The sequence below is a fragment of the Columba livia genome, chromosome 1, assembly GCF_036013475.1.
Source record: "Columba livia isolate bColLiv1 breed racing homer chromosome 1, bColLiv1.pat.W.v2, whole genome shotgun sequence".
NCBI classification, from domain to species: domain Eukaryota; kingdom Metazoa; phylum Chordata; class Aves; order Columbiformes; family Columbidae; genus Columba; species Columba livia.
Window position 1 is genome coordinate 202,257,786 of NC_088602.1, and position 23,444 is coordinate 202,281,229.

General features: G+C 37.0%; 1 long non-coding RNA gene across 1 annotated transcript in view; it reads left to right on the plus strand.

Annotated features, from left to right (window-relative positions):
- Positions 1–23,444, plus strand: part of LOC135578239 (uncharacterized) — a 94,597-nt gene that overhangs the window by 1,097 nt on the left and 70,056 nt on the right. The window contains exon 2 of the long non-coding RNA XR_010469636.1: positions 18,150–18,237. This is a non-coding gene — a long non-coding RNA (uncharacterized LOC135578239). The remainder of the gene's footprint in view (positions 1–18,149; positions 18,238–23,444) is intronic.

Consider the following 23,444-nt stretch of genomic DNA (forward strand, 5'->3'; position numbering starts at 1 on the left):
GAAGTGTTCGTATAAGCTAAAAACGTTCCAAACCTTCCAATTTCCAGGACTGTGTCATTATTATAATCTTACGTTTTTTTGCAACGAAACTAGAAAATTATTTTTGTTTGTTTAAACAAAAGGGCACACGAAATCCCCAGAGGTCTTCTAAATGTTAAGGAGCTGTACATATAAACATTTAGGCAAACTTGAGTTTTCCCCTCCCACACATTTGAACAACTCCCTTCTAGTGAGAGACGGTTTATCAAATTTTCCATGCTGTGCTGAATATGAATTTAATGTGCATTTTGGAATGTAATGTCTTGCACAGATATGTACCCTGTATTACATCCCTAATGCAATATTGACAGAAACACTGGCGATCGACCTTTACAAAACATTTGCATCATCAAAGAAGTGTGATGACTCCTCTTTATTTTGTTCTATACTTTTCTGGAAAAAAGAGTCTGTGAGTGTTTTATGATGACAGAGTCTATGGCATTTCAGTGAGATCGCTTCCTTCCTTTTACCATTATTTGCCGCAGGTTAAAAAACAGTTGTCTTGTCCCACCAACGATGACCACACTACACTCCAAATTCTACAGAACTCAGCATCTCTTCTGTTTTCAAACCTAGCTACTAACCCATCATCTAGGAAATAGTCTTAACTTTGAAACTGAAGTTCACAGTTGAAAATGCGGGTGTCAGTATAGTTCTAATTAAAATGTAAAGACTCATGCAGAACAAGTCTTCGTAAAGCAAAGGCTAAAAATTCTGTCATTGCTGCTTTCATTGCTTAATATTCACACACCAGTGGAAAAGAAGGGGCTTTCCCCCTCTCCTCTTTAACAAATTCTTCTGCTTCTTGAGTTTAATTCATTAATCCTGTGGCATTGTATCTGCCAGATTCAGCGATTCTATTGATCAGCAGGATTGTAAAGAAAATAAAATCCAAAAATAATGTTGATTTTGGTCATTCCCACACTTGTTACCCTGAGCATTTTCATGCTCCAGGCAGTGGATTAGAGCTCCAAAATGACAAGAGACGCCTGTCTGTTTTCTATGGATTACTTGCTACAGACATTCACTCTGCAAAGGAATTCCTGTCACTTTGAGATTATTTGGAGAATCGGCCTAATGAATTATCCTTTTGTATTGAGCAAACAATTAGAAACAAAGCACAAAAGATGCACCACATTCAGGACTTTATAAAGCACATCATTTTACAATAATGTTGTTACACTCAATTTACTTCTAGCTGCACAAAGAAGGCACAACTACTTTTTTTTTTTTTTAATTTTATTTTTTTTATAAGGAAAAGAGTACAAGGCTAAAATTCTGCTATTCTCACTTAGAACTAATGTGCAGTGCTCCAGACTATTTTATAGCAACCAAATAAACAAATCATGGTCCCCAGTTAATACATATTTTGCCCTGAAAGCATGTGGATTAGATACAATGAGTATTAACTTCTCCAAGATTACATTTTGAGACATAAAATATGGTATCATTTCAGGAGAGATGAGAGATAGTTTTAACATACTTCATGTGAGAGGCCACTGACATTTTGCCTTCCTCTGTGGGATATACCAGTCCAAAGACACAGAGAACGGTAAAAACCGATCCTGCGGCTAGTCCTCCTGCTATTTATCTCTAAGCAGTGCTAATCAGCTAGTCAGGATAGCATATGCTACACCCCCTTGTAAGGAGAGGGGCAATGGCAGCACTTCAGTGATGCTTGAAGAGGCTTTGTATCTCAAAGACACCCATTGCCATATGTTGCTTCTGCCAAGGCAAAACTGGGCTCTGCTTGGAAGGAATAATTTGGCCAAGGCTCCTATGGCAAGTGCCAGAAACGTCAACTCTGGGAATTTAGGGTGGGCAACAACTCACTTTCAAACGACAATCTATTCACCTTTTTTCTTTGGTCTATTGAAAGCAATCTAGCTGCTGAGTTTAGAGAGAGAGAAAAATAAAACCCAAAGTTTCCTCAGTTCTTCAAACAATGCCCTTCTCCCCTAAAGTAAACCACAGTTATTAGCTTAATTAATTATTCCATCATTGCTCAGCAAGTTCAAAAGGCGTAACAGTTCTGCATCATTTCCCATATTTGTTGCAGATTTTATTTTTATTTTCTATAATGGCATTTATATGACACTCTATATAGTGTTTTATGTCTCAAAACCCAGATAGGCACATGTTTCTGATCTCATGCTGTGTGGCATTACGATTTGGAGTTTTTTCTACCACCTTTCAATACATGAAACAAGTTCACATTGACAGACCCTATAAAAAGTTATACATGCATGTGTCTGGGCTTTCACTGTTGACCATTCATGCAGAATTACTCTTTCAGTCACTTACAAGTTGGCATAATTTTGTGCTTCTCATTACTCAGAAATAGTATTACTTAACTCATGATTACTTTAAAACTTCTTGCTATTGCTGTGATTTTTAAGCTTAGAAGCTCTTGAAAACTTAACTGCTCTACGAAAGTCTTTAGTGTGCTTTAAAAGTGTACTTATGTTTCCAGAATCGTTTCCTGTGTTTTAGATGAGTCATTACTTGTTTATACTGATGTGATCAGGTTCTTCTCAGAACTAAGTAGGAATTACCAGAATCCATTTTTGATATACAGTACTAATCCAGTAATTTCTGAGGGCAAGATTTCTTGGATTAAGTGTACAATTTCTGGTTAAAATCAGGAAAAAAAAAGCAACCTTCCAGACTGTGTCCAATTGCTACAAACCTCCCTAGAGAAGATACTCCTGTAGGAAGTGTGAAATCTTAACTCGGATACACTCCCTGCTATCTTCTCCCAAAGCAGGTGAGTTGCTCGATAAGCTGCATATTTACAGTTCTGTAAAAGGTGTCTTTGATATTACTCCAGTTGTGCACATAATTGTAACAAGATTTAGAATAACTGTATCATTATTAGCCCAAAAGGAGGCTCATTGTAGAGTGCAATTGTAAATGCATTTGTTACGTGGTATGTGAGAGACCCAGGGTGTAGTTTCACAACACATTGACTTCACAAGAAAAATCCCGTTTAAGATGATTCGGACGTTAGCTGCCATATTTTGCTTTTATGTGATGGACTGCCACTCTCTTATTGGGGACGCTGCAAACTGTTTGTGGGGATATGCTAGAAATATGGTGAAAAAGAATGTTTAAATATAATCCTCGTGTGGATATGATAAGGGTTGTTTTCCATGCAGATGCAGTAAATGCACCACCTAATGGAGTAGAAAGAATTGTGAACTGGCATTGGGGAAAAGCAGCAATGTAGAGGAATTTCGGATGTTTGCCACACTTCTGAAGGCAACATGTCATGAATTTCTGCCTCTAGGTTCAAGTCCTTCGTGTATATTAGACAGTAATCTAAACCAGGAATCTATCTGACAAACAGCTTAACTCCGACAGTTGTTCTTCCCTCTTCCTTATGGAAGAACTACAAAATAAAAAAAAGAAAGAAACCTGTAACAGGCCTATAATGTCAAGAAATATTCTGATACCCAGACCTGCTGAACTGGATATTGGATATTATTTTTGTGATGTTGATGATTATCACATTAGTTGAAGAGGTTATAAAGAGCTGCTTCTACTTGGATTTTAAAGGATTTAAAATTCTGTGGATTAGCACTTTTAAAATTCTGAAGTAATCACAGAGCAAAGTTACTTAAAAATGCATCAGCAAAAAGGGAGTTGAAGGTGTAGAGTTTAACATTTTATCAAGTTGGAGTTGGCAAAATCACAGCCTTGCATCTAGATTTGGAAATATTCTTGCTGTTGAAAGTCTAGACTTGTCTTTCCTTGGCACTCCCTTGGGCTGTGTTGTATTTGGTAGCCTCATTTGAATCTCCTGAATCTACACAAATCTGTAACATTTCTTATTACTGTATGTGATCAGGTTGCTAACCATTCCAGTTAGTATCTGTGTTCTCTCAATAACACTGTATCTTACCATCTTGTCACAATCAACTTTTCCTTTGTTTCTCAGGACTAATGAGACTGTACTATATGTGATGCTTGTACTTTTGGCAGCATAATGGGATCTGTATCAGTATGATGTGTTTTATTCACAATGCTTTCAGGTCTATTAAACACCTCATCAAATTCTTCAAAAATATTCTTTGCATCCTGTTCTGTAGACAGGTTATATGCCTGTCTGAACAGCAGCATTTTTAAATTGCTCTTCAAAACTAAATAAAACTTTTCTATTCTCTCAGTCTCTGCTGCTTGATTTTCATCTCATGTGCAACTGTATGGCAACTGTGACACCCAGACCCATGGTAAGAAAGTCACTTTAATAGCTCAGTGCCAGGTATCTGACATTAATAAAAATTACAGAAAAGCTTGTTTTCCCCAACTCCTATTATTGGTCAGTAGCTTCTGTTTCCAATGGATTAGTGCTGGGATACTCATCCAAATCGAACAAAATTCCAATTCTATTAACTTTCGAGTACAGAGAGTTCCATTGCTCTGGTTGCTTATGTTTATTGGCTGTTGGGCCTTCATTGAGGAAATGCTGGCACGGACATATGTTTTTTTTATGTGAGATGAGGGAAATGCAAAGAAATAGTTGATGTTCTAATTCTTCAGAGAAAAGCCAATTTAAGAAAAATCATTATAAAGGGGAAAACAAAGCAATAGCAGCCATGAAAATTTTGGCTCCTTAAATCCTATTCCAGGCCTGACATGTTAAACTTTGCTGAGGGAAATCTAATCAAGCCGGAAGGCCTCCTCCCAAATGACCAGCTGCAGAATGACTTACTCCTCTAACCCAATAGATTTAATGGTTGGTGGATCTCTGAGAAGATAGATAAGAGCCAGTTTGCAAGGTGTATTACATGGAAATGTGTTACAGACTCAGTTATTTTGGCATTTGAATCCCATTTTTGCTTTCATCATCCTAATTTTTTCAACATTGGAACAACTGACAAAACAAAATATTTTCCTGCACCAAACCCAAGGAATTGCTGTGACTCAGAAAAATAAGACATAGATTAATATCAAAATATGGTTTTCAGGATTTTCTACTTGTCTTTGAAAGTCCTCTTATGTTGAGATTTGCATCTTTAGACCTCTGTATACCTTTCAAGGTCTGACGCGAAGGGATTTGATCAGGGCCACACACTAAGATGTTAAAATGACAAGAAATTGATACTGCGTTTCTCATGTTCTATGGCAATTGTCTCATCCTTGCCTCTTCATTTGTCATAGTAAGCAAGTCATTCCTGTCAGCCCTCAAAGTCCCTTCTTATCACTCCGTATACAAAAAATCCCTAGTTCTATTGTATCTGGGATCTATCATGGCGAACCTTTTAGCCTTTTGTAATTTTGCTTAGTAACCTTTGCTGCCAGCTGTCAAAGACTTGAAAGACACGACACTATCTTGTGTGCCACCCATTCATCACAGGCTTTAAAATAGTCCAGGTGAATTGCAGCGGAGTCATATGCACAAACCACAAACTGACAGCTTATGCAACATCTGCTATGATCATTGTTCTTTTCTGGACCTTTCTTCTCTCTCTGCTTTTTTTTCTTCTTCTTGTTCCAAGTGGTTCATTAGTATATGACAAAGATATAAGACCAACAAAACCGTAACCACTGGCTGTCATCTTCATACAACTGCCCTGTTTGACTTTCTAGACTTGAAAACTTTTTAATGAGGATGTTTTTTTTATCAAGAAATTACAAGTCTGATTCTGTCGAACAGAGTGTGTGGGTACAAGTCGTCTTTGGAAGATCAAACAATATCACACAAAATGTAGAGGCTAAAGAGTCAGTTAGAGGCTTCTGAGGCCAAAACTGATAGCTATTTAATCACTACTCAGATAGTCTGTGGAAACTGGGAATGGTAGTTAAGCTGTGATAGTTTCGGAAAACTTGGTTGAACCTACAATAATTTGACCTCTGTGAATGCTTTTAGAGTCAGCAACATGTAGAAGTGTGTGCTAGAACAGAAGCGGGGGGGGAATTCAAAGAAAAACAAGCTCTAAGAAAGCATTAACTAACTCTGTCTTTCCCTCTCTGAATCCCTAGTGAATAGGGATTTCAGCAGGGGAGGGGAACTTTATCCCTCCTCTGGACTGAATTTGTAACCATTTCAGAAAAGCTTTCCACTGCATTATTTTCCTATTTGTTTCTCTGACATCAGAGTTCATTATATTTTAGGAAGGTAAATATAGACAAAGGAAAGAAAGATTCCTTCTGTCTCCTGAAGGGCTGAAATCCAAAACAAAGTTAAGATGGAGCTGAACAAGTCAGTCACATAAATCTTGTCTGTGGAAATTCAAAAGTAGGTTGAACACATGTACTTACATATACCATTCGAGCAATTCTCTAGGAAAATAACTGAAAACTCAGCTTGTTTGCTGTTTCTGAGGCATTCCAGAAATACTTTAATACTTTGCTATTTTGACATTTGTATATGCTTACAGACAGAATGACTATGGAGAGCTTCAGGTAATAAAACATGCATCCCTGACTCTATAATTTGTTTTTTTTCACCAGCACTTGGGCTTGGTGAAAGTACAGTCAAACCTAAGTCTGAACAGTTGCAGTCCATCTTCCCCCTTTTTTCTTCTCTCCAAGCAGGGTATGAAGATGCAGTTTCATCACTCAGAGATCCCTGGAGCGGCTCACCAGGTGACTGAGGACTAGCAACAGTTGGAAAGGTGGTAGAAGTAGTAAAGGAAACATATGGCCAGATGTGGGGAGTAGTGCTGCACCATGGCAGCCTGACACCCTGTTGGAGATCATGTGATAATGCAGGTCTGCTGACACCGTATAACATCTTTCTGCTTTCTCAGAGTGTGCCCTGTTCTCTGTACCAGAGGAGAAGAAAATACAAAGATGCTGGTAGTGCCCATAAATAATTCCCACTACAACAGAAATTCTTAGTTCTGGACTAGAATTGGCTACTAAGCAACACTTTTTGACTTATGATCAGGCTAGGAAGGAAGAAAAATCATACACCAATAAGCCAGGTATTCTGTACATGCAAAATAATGTAATTAAAGCATATTCATACCAAAATAGTCATGGAAAAAGCCTGGACTCATACAAGCACACTGTTTATCTATGTATATATACACAGAGACAATACATGTTGTATATGCCTAGTATAACAAAATTAGCATAATTAGCCATCTTCATTTCCCCTGGAATTTCACAATATCTCACAGATTAATTCCTCAGGTTTTCTTTTTTTGTTGTTTATTCTTTCTGTTTAAAGCTTATATGCGTCATGTACTGGTTTCACGAATCTCTCAGCCGAATTCCAGAGTATTTCTTAAGGCTTTGCATAACAATCTTATAAACTATAAATACATATAAATACATGTCTAAGAAGGTTGGGTTTTTTTGTTTTGTTTTGTTTTGTGTGGGTTTGGTTTGTTTGCTTTTTTGTTTTGTTTTGTTTTGTTTTTTGGTTTTTGTTTTTTTTTTTGTCTCTACCTTCAAATGAAACAGAACAAGAATATGTTCCATTGTTTATACTGATCAGCACAGACTAGGCAGTGAGGGGGAAAAAACGAGGCATCTGTTGAATACAAATGAAGACAGCAGGTTGGTGTGTGATTACTTTGATTCTGAAGCTACTTGTCATTTGCTTTTAGCAGCTGAAACCTCACACTCCTCCTCCCCCCCTCATCATGGGACAGAGTTATGGAAAACATGGTGACTTCAGGAAGGTGACTTTACATGAAACTGCAAAAGCTGATGCACACAAGCCCAGCCTTTGCCTATTTTCCCCCTCATACGTAAGTTTCCCAATGCCAATTTTGTTCTACAACCCCCTTTAGTTGCTGTTAAAATAGCCTTGAAACTCCTTTCGTGATGTTGCTAACGACAGGGAACAGTGTGCCGAAGCCTAGAATTACTGTCCTTAAAAGGTTTATTATGATGGCAAAACCAACTGTTAGGAGAGCTCCCTAGTGCCCAAAAGGTCTGTATTGTGCTTCAGCAAAGGGGGGTTTCACAATAAATTGTGAAAATTGGAAGGAGAAGAAGAGGAAAAAGCAGCACACCAGACTTCAAACAAATCTTGCTCTCCATTTTTCTTCTGAAGTGTTGAATGATACATGACTTCATATGATGTGTGGTAATTCCCCCTTCTCTATTTTGAGGGAAATAAATGGGTTCTATTTCTGAGAAAATGTATTAAAGCCAAATTTTACTCTCAGTTACCCTGATGTCAATCCCAAGCAACAACAATTCAAATGCAATTCCTCTGGATTCACGCTGATGTAACGGAAAACAGAATGTGGTGCTTGAAAAAGCAGCTGTCACCTTATGGAAAACTTTATGAAATATCTTATTTGAAAACAAGCATTCTTCTGTGCAGTGTATTTCCCTGTACTTCTTTTCTCTCATTCCTTCTTTCTGAAGACAGTGCTTTAAAACAAAATCACTGTTGTTTCTTAAGAATTTTTCTGCTTCTGCACTTATTCTCCACCTGACATCATAATCCTCTGTTTGTGACATAATAATCATTTTTACAATGACCAATTGTGATACTACAGGCTGGGTTTAAAATCTGATCCGAAAAATTCATTTTACTCTGGTATCTTACATAACGTCATATCAACTTTCAGCTCAAGAGATAATAATTTCAACCAAGTGACATCAATTAAGTTTTCATATAAGGGAGTGGTGCACTTGATATAACTCCTTAGAGATAATTCCCTCTGGAGTTTATAATTTTATGGTTTGACCTTTAAAAATATTTCCACTCTCTATCCAATGCTTGCTTTTGCAAATCGAACAATTTTGCTGAAGTAGAAAAATGTTACATATAGAATTCAGCCCAGTCTCCTACAGGAGTTAAAAGTCACAAGAAGCAGAAGCTCGAGAGAAGGAAAATCAAATACAAATATATTTCTGTAAATTGTTCAATGAATTTCAGATACCATAATGATTTATGAGAATAATCTGCAATGCAATATCTTTCCTGACAAGTGCTGAGTGGATACCCTTCTAAAATTTGCAGTCTTATGTTTGAGGATACAGTTTCATCCTGTATTTTTGCTCTTAAATTCAGTGGTTTCTCTGTTCATCCTACCATCTTTGGCAGCTTTAACTAGAGTTATTCATAGGTTTCAAATTATGCACATGCTTTCCTGGATCTACGCCCATGTGTGTTGAAATTTTGTTATGAGTAGGACAGCCAGCGAAATCCAGAATTAGGGAGAGCCAATTTTTGTTCTTAGCGCACTTCGTACTTCAAGAAAGGACCTCCAGGAAAAATAGGAATCTAGGGGAACAGGTTATCAGATGCTGTGTAGCCTTGAACCTTCTCTTCCTGACAGCTGAAAACACTTGAAAAAACAGCAGACTATCCCTAAGCTTAAGCCAGATGCAGGATCAAGATTTCTAGAATCTCTAAGTTTTGTTTTTAAGCAGACCATTAAACAGAGATTTGAGATGTAAATTACTTTTAAAAAATACCAAACTCTGGATTGCTTAAATGACAAGATTTAAACTTGTTTCCTTCTTTAAGAGTTATTTCTAAGGAACTTACTTTCTTGAATTAAATATATATAGCTATTTATAAGATGCTAAACATACAAACCAACAGGTGGAAGAAATAAACTAACATTTTGTGAACATTCTCTACTGCAATTGGTATTGTAAAGTCATTATTTCTCATTAAAGAGAAGTTCCCACCCTTCCAGTGTTGTTTTCCTAAATTGAGACAACTCTGGCTAGTGAAGGAGTTATTTTCCTCTTGGTAAAACGTCCTGCTATAGTAAAATGTTCCATCTGGAATGCCCAGCTATGGAACTGTAAAAGTAAATTTCACTGTAGTATCATCTCCTTCAAGGCCATGTGCACACAAGATGAGTCTCTTACACCATAAGATGGATCTCTGATGACATGAATTAGTGTATAGCATGTGTTGCTTTGGAAAACTTTGTTTAATATTGAACACTGGTTGATGATACTCTCCAGTGATACCACATTACAAAACTGATTATAAAAATACCGCAACCACATTATGGATAAAGTTATCCATTCTCTTTGCCACACCAATGCCTTACCATGGAAATCCATCCTAGGTTTATTGACCGCAAATTATTGTATATGTGAAATAAATTAGTTGGAGAAAGAAGCATATCTTTATGGCTTTCAGCACATCTCCTATGGAAACAGCATGGAAAATTCAAAACCTACTTCACTAATCTCTTCCAACATTTTGTAAATGCAACAGCCCCTGCTTCAAAAGCTGCGTTTCTTCACTGATCATGTTTTCAAGACTCCTGAAACAAAGATTTCTAAGTACAGTTTGATAAAGGCTGTTAACTTGTTTGTTTATGTTTGTTCGGTTTGTTTGTTTGTTTGTTTGTTTTTGTTTGTTTGTTTTTATTTTTCTTTTTTAACATACTCTGTAGTTCAATTACTGGAAAGGGTGAGTTTGAGATGGTCACTGTTGTTATTGCATGAAATTGATCTGGGCTCCAGCCAAATGCAAGTCTCATTCTTGTTAAGATGGAGATGTTCAGATCAAAATTAAGACCCTTCTAATTAAATATACTGCAAGATTAAGTTACAAGTGGCAGGACACATAACCTTATTTATCTAGTTGTGCTTGCATGACTTGCTAGGCCAGCAGTTATGACAAATGTTCTTTGCACAACCTATTTTCAAGGCTATTTCCATTAAAAGTAACATGATTGAGTACACTGCTTTGCTCATAGTTGAGATATGCTTCAGTGTTTATATCAAACCAATTAAACTGTGTTGTTTTAAAGCAATAAAAATGGTTTTGTAATTGCCACATGTTCTTCTCTGCCATTTTCAAGTCTGGAGACCGGGAAATAGTTTGCAAGCTTTCTGTGCATGCTATTTCATCCTGGTGCATTTGACCTTTTAATTTTATCTTGCACTGATTTGTATGGTAAAACATTCTAGAAGTTTTTTTGTGTGTGCGTGACTGTAGTTAATACTTACATTTTTCTAACATTTAGAATAAGAGACCTAAAGTGATATTATTATTGTTGATATTGCTGTTATTATTGTTATTCCAAGTCTTTTTCTTGCTTGCACATTATCATGGTTGTACTGAGCACATTACAGGCAAAATCACTGAGCAGCTAAGTTAAAACCGTTTAGTTGCACACAACCATGTCATTAACATATTCTTGCTGGCAGTTGAAAAATGTGTTACATAGCTCCCTTTGACACATCTGCTCTTGTGCGTATGTACCATCATCTTCATAAGCATGTATTAATTCTGAGTTTCTCCATCTGAACCAAATTAAAAGAGATTGAATTTCAAATAATGGGTGTCCTGAAAAATGTTTTTCATAGGATGTTATATTTGGAAGCAAGTAAAGTTAGCCACTACTTCTGAAAACCTCTTCAAAATAATTATTTGTAGGTTTAAAGATGGTGAATTAAACTATTTAGAATTCTGTGCTATTTGATCTCTGCATACAATCAGAGAAATAAGGAAGGCTCTTCTTTTCAATACAGGGAACATTTTCCTCTATGGACTTTTGCTGTCTTCTATGGAATATTTTTGTTTGCATACCTGTAAGCTAGAACAACAGAGTCCTAGTCAAAGCTAGTTTGAGGTAGAAGCAAGACACGAAGGATTTAGGGCATAGAGTTACCTTTAAGTCCATCAGGAGTATTTGTTCACTTTAAGTGGGGTGCAGATAGCTTCTTTGAGCATCAGGCACTAACACTCTCTGCCTAGAAATGGCTCTGGATGTATATAATATATGGGGGCAGGGAGAAAAGGTAGCTTAGCACTTGGGTAGTTAGATGCATTTCTTTTTCTGAAATATTAAGCATATTAACACTACTCATTAGGCTGTGTGTTTTGAGGCTCAGGATGTAGGGCTGAGATACGATACTGTCTAACTGGGAGATGTTATGCATCATCTGACTGTGTGAATGCTCAGCCTATCGTTAGTGCATGAAAAAAATCTGTGAGCTCATAACTCTATCACCAATGCAAAAAGCACCCATGTGGTACACTTCTTGTCCCTCCACTGCACTGTAGCTCTGTTCACTGCTGAAGACTTACTCACTGCAGCACATCACAGAATTTGCCTGGCATATTCTAGTTGGAAATCTCAGCAGAGGTGGGAAGGAAAAGAATGGAGAGAAGCAGTGATAAAAATCCCCTAAACCTAGTGAAGTTCAGAGGCTACTTATGTGTTGGGAAAAGAAATTGAAGCTCTTCCCGGAGAATGTTATGATTAGTAACAACATTAATGTTCGAGCTGATATTTATAGTATATCTTTTACATTCTCTAAGAGAAAAATGTCTGAAAGAGTCAAATTATGACAGAAACAGAGATATAGAGATGAAGGAAGTTTCTTATAAAATGTTTTGAATTCAGTCCAATCTCAGTATTATGTATATTAGACCATCTTATGTCTCTGAGAGGTCTCAAATTTACTGAGGAAAGCACAATGTCAGAATACATAACTTTAAAGGAGAGGGCTGATGATAATATTGTGCTTCATATACACTTGGAGTGTGAGAGTAAAAAAGAGAAAGAGGGCATATGTTTTTATTAACTGCCATATATTATTTTACAAACAACCTGTATTCATGGGCCATATTGGACTGCAAACTCCACTTCTGTCCCTGTCAAGTGCCCAGCTTTAGCCAGCAAAGACCTGATAGCAGATATCTACAATCACATAACAGTAAATGGAGGGCTTTGAACTCATTTGCTTGCATGAGATAAATAACTTTAAGAGACATGGTTAATGGCATACTTATCTTGTGCACAAGTGGAAGAGTTGGCTGTGATCCACTTCCGACTTTGAATTTTTACTACCACAGAGAGTATCAGATAAAATCTGTCTTCAGGAACCAAGAAAATTGTGTTAGAAAGAACAGCAGGGTTTTGCCTCCTTCACGGCAGTTGGGAGTTAGTGGAAATGCTGTAATTTCATTTCAGCAATTGACATTAAATTTATGTTAGGACACAGCTCAATCAGAAGGAAGTCTTCATTATGCATGTGTAAACCAGAATATCAGCAGTGTCTGGAACAGGACAGGTTAATGTTATAATGCTGGTAAATAAGTAACAGAAACTTCAACTCAGAACAGCCAATAATATGGGTTGCAGATCTGTCGGTCAGCTAAGGAATCTGGCCAAGACAGATGGCCTTTACCGTTTAAAGAATTTTCTAGTACTTTTTTTCTGGGACAACATTTCACATTACAAAAAAATCTGTCATAACTCTGATTGTCAAAGGAGAAACAAAACCTGTCTGAGCACAGAGAATATCTTATGCTGTTTTACCAGATGCATCCACAACGCAGCTTAGTGAATGGGACAAGTTTTGCTGTATGCACTGCTCTATCTATGCTGCTTCTTTCTATGTATTTAAAAGGATGACGTTCTTCAGTGAGTAACAAATTCCCCTTCGAAAAGTAGCTTAGCTTCACTGAATTTGTTTGTATGAAGAACATTTCACACACACAGTTTCACCTAATTTTCAAAAGTAAAGAGATGTCTCCAATGTCTCTGGAACACAAAGAGTCACTTCAGGAGAAAATAAAATCATATCTAGATTTTCTTTTTCTACAGTTCTGTATTTCTGCTCTGTGTTTTTGCTGACCACAGGTGAATAGCCTCCAGGGCCGGGGAGGCAGATGGTTGAAAAGATCAACAATGAAGAAATATCTCTGTCTTCTACCTCCACCCTTTGGAACCTGAGCTGAGTTTCACAACAAAGAAAGTTCTTTTAGTAATGATAGAAATTAAATCACTATTTTTGTTGGAGAAGGCTTACAGAGTTTTGGATTAATTTCAACCTTTACTTATCTGTGTTTAAAATCTATATGTTACTATCTCTCTGTGACAGCTTTTTAAATGCAGACCAAAAGCTGTTTGAAGCATTTAATGATTTTATGGAGATGTGGCAAGATGGAATACTACTGTCAGGTAGCATTTCTGTGTATCACCTTAATGCAATGAATGATAGTCATTAATAATGTATATCATGGAAATTTGATTGCTTGAGTAAAGGCTGTCTTACAGTTTTTGAAAAACAAATGGATACTCTGTCCATTTGTTTGTGGAGATGACTCTCAGATATGGACATAAAAACAGTGGGATTAGAAGGCTGATTCTATTTATGCTCAGGAGAAATAATACACCTGCCACATGCAAGAGCAATAGCCTTGATAAGGAACTGAGATATCTGAAAAGAAGATTGAGATCATCAGAAAATAATCAAAGTTGTGATGAATAGTGCTATCAATACATGAAAAAACCCATCCAATCACTTCTACTTTTTGAGGGTAGAGGTAGAGGCCTGCTCCCAGCCACCACAGAACTTCTGAGGCTGCCATGAATAATCTGTGTATTGTACTCATGTATACTCCAAACTGTGAGTGTAAAGGAACCACATGCAGTAATGAAGCCAAAGAAATCTGGAATATCTATGAGCTATAGTTGAAGAAATTAGCTGAAATAGTAGGCAAGCTTAGGAAGGAGGTGCTCTTAATTTGACTTCACATAAAATGTTCCCACTCTACACAGTGAGACTCACAAGTCATTTGAAGATATATATCTGTGCAAGAACACAAAACCTTTAAAGGTGAGGGAGGATTTTTCGTTCTAAACATAGAAGATAAACAACTTTTTTCAACTTTGGCAGAATAATAATCAGTGATATCTGGGTTCATATACTTTGATTGCCTATGTCTTGGCTAAATTTTTCCTTCCAGCATTGTCTTGGGGTAGTAAAAATCAAGTTTACGGTGAAAAGAGTGACTCCCCTAGGACCCTTGTAAGAATAGTGCCAAGCAAAGTACGTTTTTCATGAAAGTGTCATTCATTCTTCTCTGTGCCTGCTTCCCCTGCTGTCTTCTTGGGTACATCTGAATATGTGATTCTGCCACCATTGAGCTGATGTAGCACTAGCAGCTAAAAGATGGGCGATGAGAGGCCTCAGTGAGCTACACTCACTCTCCAGATACGCTGTGCACTCGTCCCCAGAATATCAGATTTATTATGCAACTTCAGAACCAAAGCTCAGTGCACCCTCATTAAAACTGACCTTCCTGAGAGAAATGCATTTACAGAACCCTTCTAAAATAATAATTACATTCATTATACACACATTAAATTGCATGTCAGGATGACCTAAGAGACTCTTGAGGAAGGTAGAGACCTGGACCAGTGCATCACCTGGGAAATCCTTCTGCCTCACACAGTTTTTCCAGTTCATCCAGGAAAAGAGAAAACATACAAAGGGACCAGGCACTAATTGATATATATCTTTAGGCTGTATGTAGCTAGTTTATAAAACACAAGTTGTGTATCTACACTATAGACAATACTAAGACCTGCCCAAGTAATATTTTGCTTTAGAAAAACAAAATAAAACATGAGACTGCCATGACCAACAGCTCTGCATTGTTGGAATTTTGAAAAGAAACAGATTGTGACCCAAATCTAAATAACCATAATGCAGGTTCTGTATAATATACATAATGTATCTGATGAAGACTTTAACACAACTAGGGACATGTGCAGATTATAATAAAGCTGAAGTCACCACTAAAATGTCTAATGCAACAAAAAGTTCCTCAAGTTCCTCTCAGTGCTAAATCATACAGCGACATTTGTGACTAATCTTGCTGCCTAAGTTAAACTGTGCAAAAAAATCTAATGGTCATCATAGAGAAGCTTAAACAGGTTTTGAAACTGATGGGTTCATTAAAAAACCCAGTAATACACAGCTACTATGCCAGAAAGCAGAAAACTATTTTTTTTTCTGTGAAAGTTCTAAGAAAGGCTCTGGCAGATTCTACTTACAGTAGTGTGATTGAAAATGATCAGCAGTGGTTCATGTATCACACTAACCACACTAACCACTAACTAAAAATGAGTTTCAGCCTACTCAAAAGGAGGCATTGACCTCATGCAATGGAAATAAGAGGCTTCACATCCTTCTTTCTAACTCTTTTTCTACCCTTTTAAAATGAAATTGGTGAGACATTATTTACTGCTATCAGAAGGGGATCTGGCAAACTGCTCCAGTGTTTGAGAACCTGGAAATGATTATTTTTTCAGTTACAAAACTACACTTTCAAACCGGTAAAAAAGAGTGGCAAAAATTTAATAACTGCAGTAATACAGTTTGGGCAAACATGCAGTGAAACAATGTCTATTGCTAGATTATGGAGTTGTCAACACATGAACAAGCTCATCAGGTCTCAGTTTAGATGTGTACTGAGATTGCCAGAGCTATATCTGAGATCACACTGTTGAAAATCACCAAAGTTACCAGTATGAGACAGTAGGATCTGAATTTTCCAAGAGCTTTTAAAGAGAGACTATTCAGTCCTAGACAGCATTTTATTTAAAGGAAACAACCGGCAATTTCTAAGGTGTTACAGGAATATATATTCAAAAGGATATATAAAAGTCATTTTATGGTCCAAAAGCACCTTAGACGAAGGGCAAAAATATTTTATAACAACCCAAAGTGAAATAGTGAAATAAAAACATTGGCAGGGATTACTACATGAGTCAAAACTAAGTGAAAGAGTGATAAAGTCATGCTAATGATTGATAAAGGAAAATCAGTACCTTGAAGGAAAGCAGACATAGATGATATTGTTGAAATTGGCAAAGACAAATACACTTGTGTTTCAATATAATGATGACTTGCTAGAGATGACTTTAGCAGAAAATACTGCAGCTAAACATGTAGCCATATGTAATACATTCTTTTATTATTATTATATTTTTTTTTCTAAATCAGCTCTACCTCTAATAGAAACCTATTACATAGTAAATTCTACCACAGATTATTGAGTGTTATTTTAAGCAGTTTTAGTACAGGTTTAGAATGCAACTATTAATTTATATTATACCCAATGTTATATATAATCAACAAAATGGTGCCAAAATGAAAAAAAAAAAAAAAAAAAAAAATGAATGAAACAACCAGCCACTAGTAAAACACCTGTGGAGTCACACTTTTAATGATGCTAAGCATGACTGACCTGCGGAGTGCTACCAATGAATCTGACATGGGGTACCGTTCATTCCACAGAGAACAGAAAATATTAATATGACGTCAGACCCAACACTAAAAATAAAGACACAATTAGGAAAAAAAAAACACCACCACCACCAACAACAAAACAGCCTTATTTGACCTGGTACCACCAAAAGAAGTCACCATTTTATGGAAATGAAGTGAGAATATGTTGTGAGAATAGATGGTCAGCAGTGGCATACCTTGGATGAAACTGTCTCTCCAAACTGACACTTACTTTAAAGAAAGAGTAATGTCTTTATGAATCCAGGAGAGACAATTGAAAAGGTCACTTCCCCTAAGGAAGTGTCACTTGGGTAAGAGTTGCAGAAAATTGACACAGTGTAACCTGTGGGTACGGCATAACCAAAAATAAATGGGACTGATGGTCCCAATGGGGAGGCATGAAGATTTCTGGGGCAACATGTCAGAGGCTGCTGGTCACTTTAGAGCATTTAAAACTAATGAATAAAATATAAGTAAAAAGGAAGTTATAAATATTTGAAATTCTGTATTATGCTAATGATGATTCTTAATTTTTTTGATGCTTGGCTGTGAAAAGAAGACATGGGATTCTATATTTTTAATAAGCTTTTTCACATGTCTGTTGAAGTGGTGCTAAATTTATGTGGTGTCATATAAATAGCACTGCTCAATTAGAAAAATCAGAAGCTAAATGATGCACAGTTTACTCAAATATCAGGACTCTGGGCAATTTTGAAGGAATACAGCAGTCACAAAGTTATAAAAGAGCTGGGGTAATATTCTTATTTCTCATGTCTTCTTCATCTGAGAGTGAGTTTAAAGAAAAGTGCAAAATGTAGATGAACAGACTCAATTTCATGGCTAAAACATTAGCAATAGAGGAACCGGAGCAACATGAAAATTAAAACAAAACAAAACACAATAAAACCCCCCAAAAAAACAACCCAAAAAAACCCCACAAAACCAACAAATATTTAGGTGTCACGCAGATTAACCATTTAATATTTATTCTAAAACATTTATTTAAATAATTTTCCTATATCTTTGTTAATATTACAAATACTTAGTGCCTCTGCTGCTTTGAAAAATGCTACTCTGACTTGCCTTTCCAGCTCCTTTTGTAATTTGTTTTCCTGTTTGTCTTCCTGTAGCATTAATATCTCCAGGATAAGCTGCTTGGTGCCAGTTGAATCCACTTCTGCTTCTTTGGATCACACTGATGGGTATTGCTGTTCACAGGTAATGTAGATTGGGTGGGCTCTTGTGTCTGAGAGTAAATCTTCAAGCCACTAACTTTATAAAGAAACAACTCCCCCAGATAGTTGCACTGGATTCTTATGTTACTTACAGGCCTTGCTGTCAGTCTCTCATATCAGTCTATGTCTTATCTTCTAAACAACAACAAAAAAATTGTAGTCCAGAATCTAAAATATGCTAGTATGCTGCTTCCATCATCATCTAAAGATTATCTGTGTTATAAACACAGCAAAAGCAATTACTCAGATAGTAGTTTGTGCATTTCACATAGCTGGAGCTCCTGCTGTGAAAAATTGCTGATGATCTCTTACCTTTGATTCTTTAGATCATTAATAACAAATTCTCCCCATTCTTCTACAATATAACCAGAGTTTCAAAAGGGTATTTGCAGTTGATCAGTTTACAGTTTAAAGTGTGTGTATATGTGTATCCATACATGATAATGATTTACCAAGCAGTATATCAAAGATGAAGTCCATTGCATTTCATCTATAGGATAACACCTTAGTCATCTTATTACTATCCAGAGACAAAAAGCCCCTACAGTAATTGAATAGCATTTGTGATAGAGTATGTACTCCAAGACCCATAGCTCTGACCATGGTCTTTTGTTACTTCAGTATTTTTATTGATTTCTCACCCATTTCAGCTGGGAATCCCATTTTTCCATGGAGATAAACTTTGCATCATTGTGGCTTTTTCTTTGCTATTTTCACACTAGTATGACATTTTGGAATGGAAATGTTAACAGAGTTAACCAATGAATTAAAAAAAAAATCTTCATGTAAAAACAACTTCGAAGAATTGTTCAATTACTAAGCTGTAAATCACTACCGTCTTTTATTAACCTTCCAGTCAGCTGTAGCTTTTACTGGAGTGGGAAGTTAAGGTGACCCCTTAAATTTTAGTCTGTTCCCATTTATGTTCAAATCTTTATAATGTCTACTGTATGACTGTGCTTCTACCAAGGAGATTGTTTTATCCTAGTTATGACAGGTAAATGTCTAGTTAGAGAGAGATAGATTAGGTGGCTAAAACAGATAGGGTATTAGATGGATAAAGTCTGAGTAAAAGATTTTCAGCCTCTCATGCAATTCCCAGCAATATTATTAATTCTAAGGAACTGACTTTGCAAATCTCAAATCAAGCATGCAGGTATATGAGTTTTCACAGATGAATAAGGGGAGTGTTTTCCTTTGGGGAGGGGGCAGTGGGTACTGCTGCAATGCTGACAATTTTTCCTCTCACTTTGGGTAACATGAGCATTTCCAGTTGCCACCAGTAACAGAAACAAACAAACAAACAAACACACACCACCATAAGCCAAAAAGTGTTATCCAGCTCCTGTTGTTCAAACTATAGAAGCTTTGACAGACTTCTTGTTTGCTTAAATTATCATCAAAAGAATGTTCATGTATAGCACCAGAAGACGAAAATAAAATCAGCACATTTGTTACAAATTCATGTTTCTTACATTACATCAAGTTGAAGCACTGTCTGCTTTTGATTGCTGTGTTTTGCTATCAGTTCCATGTTTGCTTTGGAACATAAGCTCTGCAATGCCTTTGATGCCAAATGTATGGCAGGTGCATGCATGTGTTCTGCACCAACAGCGAGCAAGCTAGAGACCTTCTTTGATGAAATAAGCAGGTGATTTTTTTGGTAATGATGAGACTGCTTGAATTCCTGCAATGCCCTTGAGACAGCTGGTGAACATTTCTTCCCAAGCTTGGTAGCTTTAATGTGGCTCTTCCATGAGGTCTAGGAAGGTTGGTGATGCTATTTCCTCCCTCCTTGTTCTCTACACAGTCAAGAACCAAGATTGTGATTGCTGCTTACCAGGACACATAAGGAAGTAAATTGGATGTTATATTAATGCATATAGAGGCAACCTCTTTCTCCCTCTGTTTGTAAATGTGATCATATATACAGCTTAACAGGATTCTCAAATACAAGCAAAAGGACCACACAACTCAGTCTGTATATGAAATATCTGCTTGGAAAGCACAGATGTATAGGCCACGTCTGCCATAGTTGGATCAGCATTCACTGCCCTTTTGTGTTTTTCCTGACCTGATAACTTCCCGTTTACTTGACATTAAGTCTAACTTTAGCTCTGTCTCCACACAAACCCCTGCTTTTAACTTGTGCTGGCTCAGCCATAAAAAGGGCTAAAATTCAGATGAGAAGGACTCATGATTCTTTAACAGGGCCAATTTGTGATGCTGATAGAGAGAAGGTCCTCTCAAGTCAGCCACTGGGGTCACACACATGCTCAGAGATAATGATGAATCACAGAGGAAGCACTGGTGAAGTGATATGGCTCACTGCTGTGTTGAGAATTGCCCAGCATGTCATCTAATTAGGTTATCAGCTTTACTCTGAAATGACATGCAGATAAGCACAGTGACCAGGTGGATATAAGATCAAGAGTGTTGCTCCCCAGGAGGATTTTCACACTCAAACTTGCTTAACACAAATGGCGTAAGTGTAATCAAGACTCACACCTAGAAATGATCCCAGGTGGGATCTTTGCTGGAGCAATGTTCAGGATGAAAATCATCCTTTCACCACATAACTTAATGAGGGCTTCCCTTCTCACATATTTCAGCTACACTAAAAACACCAACCAACCAACCAACCAACCAAAGGAACAAACAAAGAAACCTCCAGGCAAATAAGTGGGTATTTTGTGACTGAAGACTAATTGCAAACTTTCTATAGACTTTTGAAGCATAGATGGAATATGGCTTAGCATATTCTTTTGCAACTCATTAGAAGCAATAGTAAATGGTTGATTATTCAGTGATGTAGGAGCCTATGGAGTCTAAAAGAATCCATTAATATTTGTGCCATGCCGGACATTCAGGGATACTGCGTTGATCAACTGTCCAGGAAATTTCCAAAGTTAGAAATCAACTCCTTGAGATGTACTAAAAAAGAAGTTCTACATGACTTATGGGTCACAGCACAAAATGTCCTTTATGCCTTGATATTTCATTTTACAATGGATTTATTATGGAACAATGGAACAAGTCATGACCAAAACTTTAGTCATTAACTCTTTTCTGATCTACTACCAATTTGGAAAGTGGTGACCACATGATTCATATATATTATGCCAAAACAGGAGCGGCATGAATGTTAAATTATTTGCCATGTTCACAGACTGTCAGATGGGGCAGATAGCCAGCTTCTCAAAATAATCGCAAAGAGATCAGCACAGCTGTATCGTATTTTCAGCTTGTACTCCATTACTACTGAAACCAACATCCAGTGTTCTCAAACCAATGATCTCTTTGATGAACGTGGGCTTCAATTCATATTTCTTCTTGCTTTAAATAAAAGGAAATATTAAAAAAAGTGTGACCAGCTATTCTGATCTAGAATTTCCTCCTAAGTAATATTAGTAAAATTGTCACATTGCAAAGCAGCAATAAACAACAAGTGTAGAAGTCCTGCATGGATTACATGAGCAAATGAAGGGCCTAAACTAATAGCGAGAAAAGAGAGGTATGAATAGGGGTGACAACAATTAATCAAATTCTCTTTTCAGTGTTTCATATCTCACTTGGATAAAGTGCATTGAGGTCATTAATATATATCACTAAATGAAGAAACATTTGCCTTTTTTGTAGCCAAACTGCTTCAGTTGCTATTTATCAATCTGTTAAATAAATTTCTGGTCCCAGTTGTCTTGGAAATGCTACACAGTACTCCAAGATTATAAGGTAGGAAAGTGCATTGGCAAAAATGTTACAGCTTAATATAATGCAATTATGTTATTGATAATCTGGAAAACAAATCGATCATTATAACTGTTCCACCACCCGCACAACCCAATTAGGAACAAACACGGTGCAAAGCCCTGCCTGAGAGAGCTTACAATCTGAGGATACAGCAAGAGACAAGTGGATATGGGCAAACAGATGGGGAAAGCGGAAGAAAACAGTGAAATGGTTATGATTAGTGTAATAGTTTCCGAACATTTAATCAGGAGCCTGCTACAGGGGCAAAGAAAAAAGCCTCTATTTTATTATTTCATAAAAGGCTGCCTACACCAGTAGATGTTAATAAGATAATTAGGGTAATGATGTAATTAAAAGCAAAGCTGGAGTCCCAAAAGACATAGTTTATGATATGGGTGAGGAGTTGTATCCCATATTATGTTTTTAATATTCAGTACAGTCTGGCTTTGCTAGACATCAGAAATGCTTTAAGGCAGATAAAAAAATGCCAGCTTCCAGAGGCAGAATTGCGCTGTTCCTTAAATAAATATTGTAGGAAAGGGCAGTGGATAGAGCAAACAGTTTATCCAGCTTGCAAGGACAAGCACAATGACCACCTAAGTGTTCCTAAAGGGGCATTTGGCAGAGTCTGGAGGTCAGGGAGAGGCAGGGAAGGATTCAAGCTGGAGAATTTTCCCTCCTGGAGCAGTTTGGCTGCATTGGTGGAAGCACGCTGCAACTAATGTGATGGGATAGCACTGCTCACCCTCTCCATCCAGCAGCCCAGCACAACATTAGCAGGCCTTTCTGGAGAAAAAATACATTTCACTTCTCCCAGCTCCCACAGAAGGGAGAGCCGTGTTAAAATAAATCAGTCAAGCACTTAATAAGAATGACCTGTGAACTCCCTTTCCTTTTGAAACAGTCTTATTGTCAAAAAAACGGTTGTAAGTGAGAATATTTGCTCCTTGAGATTTATTTTTTCATGATTGCCTAAAATAACTGCCCCTTTTATTCCACACTGTAATGTAAAGAATGTGTCGATATATTATAAAATGCCTTTGTTTGCTAGAACCATTTGACCGCTGAGGGTTTCTGAGTGTGCAGATCGCCTGGCTCATTGTGCTTGTATTGATTGGAATTCATTAGCCTCTACAATGTCCTCAATGTCAATATGTTATGTCCGTAATGTAGCAGGAAAAAAAAGAAAGAACTCACACAATAAATAAAAATATCCTTACTTCAAAAGCATAATTAATTATATTTCTATAACTTTGAAGTATGTCTCCTTCCTGTAAACCTCTGTCTTAATATACTAGATTACACAGACACAGGTTCTCAATCAGTAGGTTTTAGCTCTGATAGCATCCCCTCTATAGACAGTTTAAGTCAACAGAAAGACTGTCACCTACTCAGAGGTCTTTGGATCAGCTTTGGGAGCTCAAAGTTTTCCTGAAACCT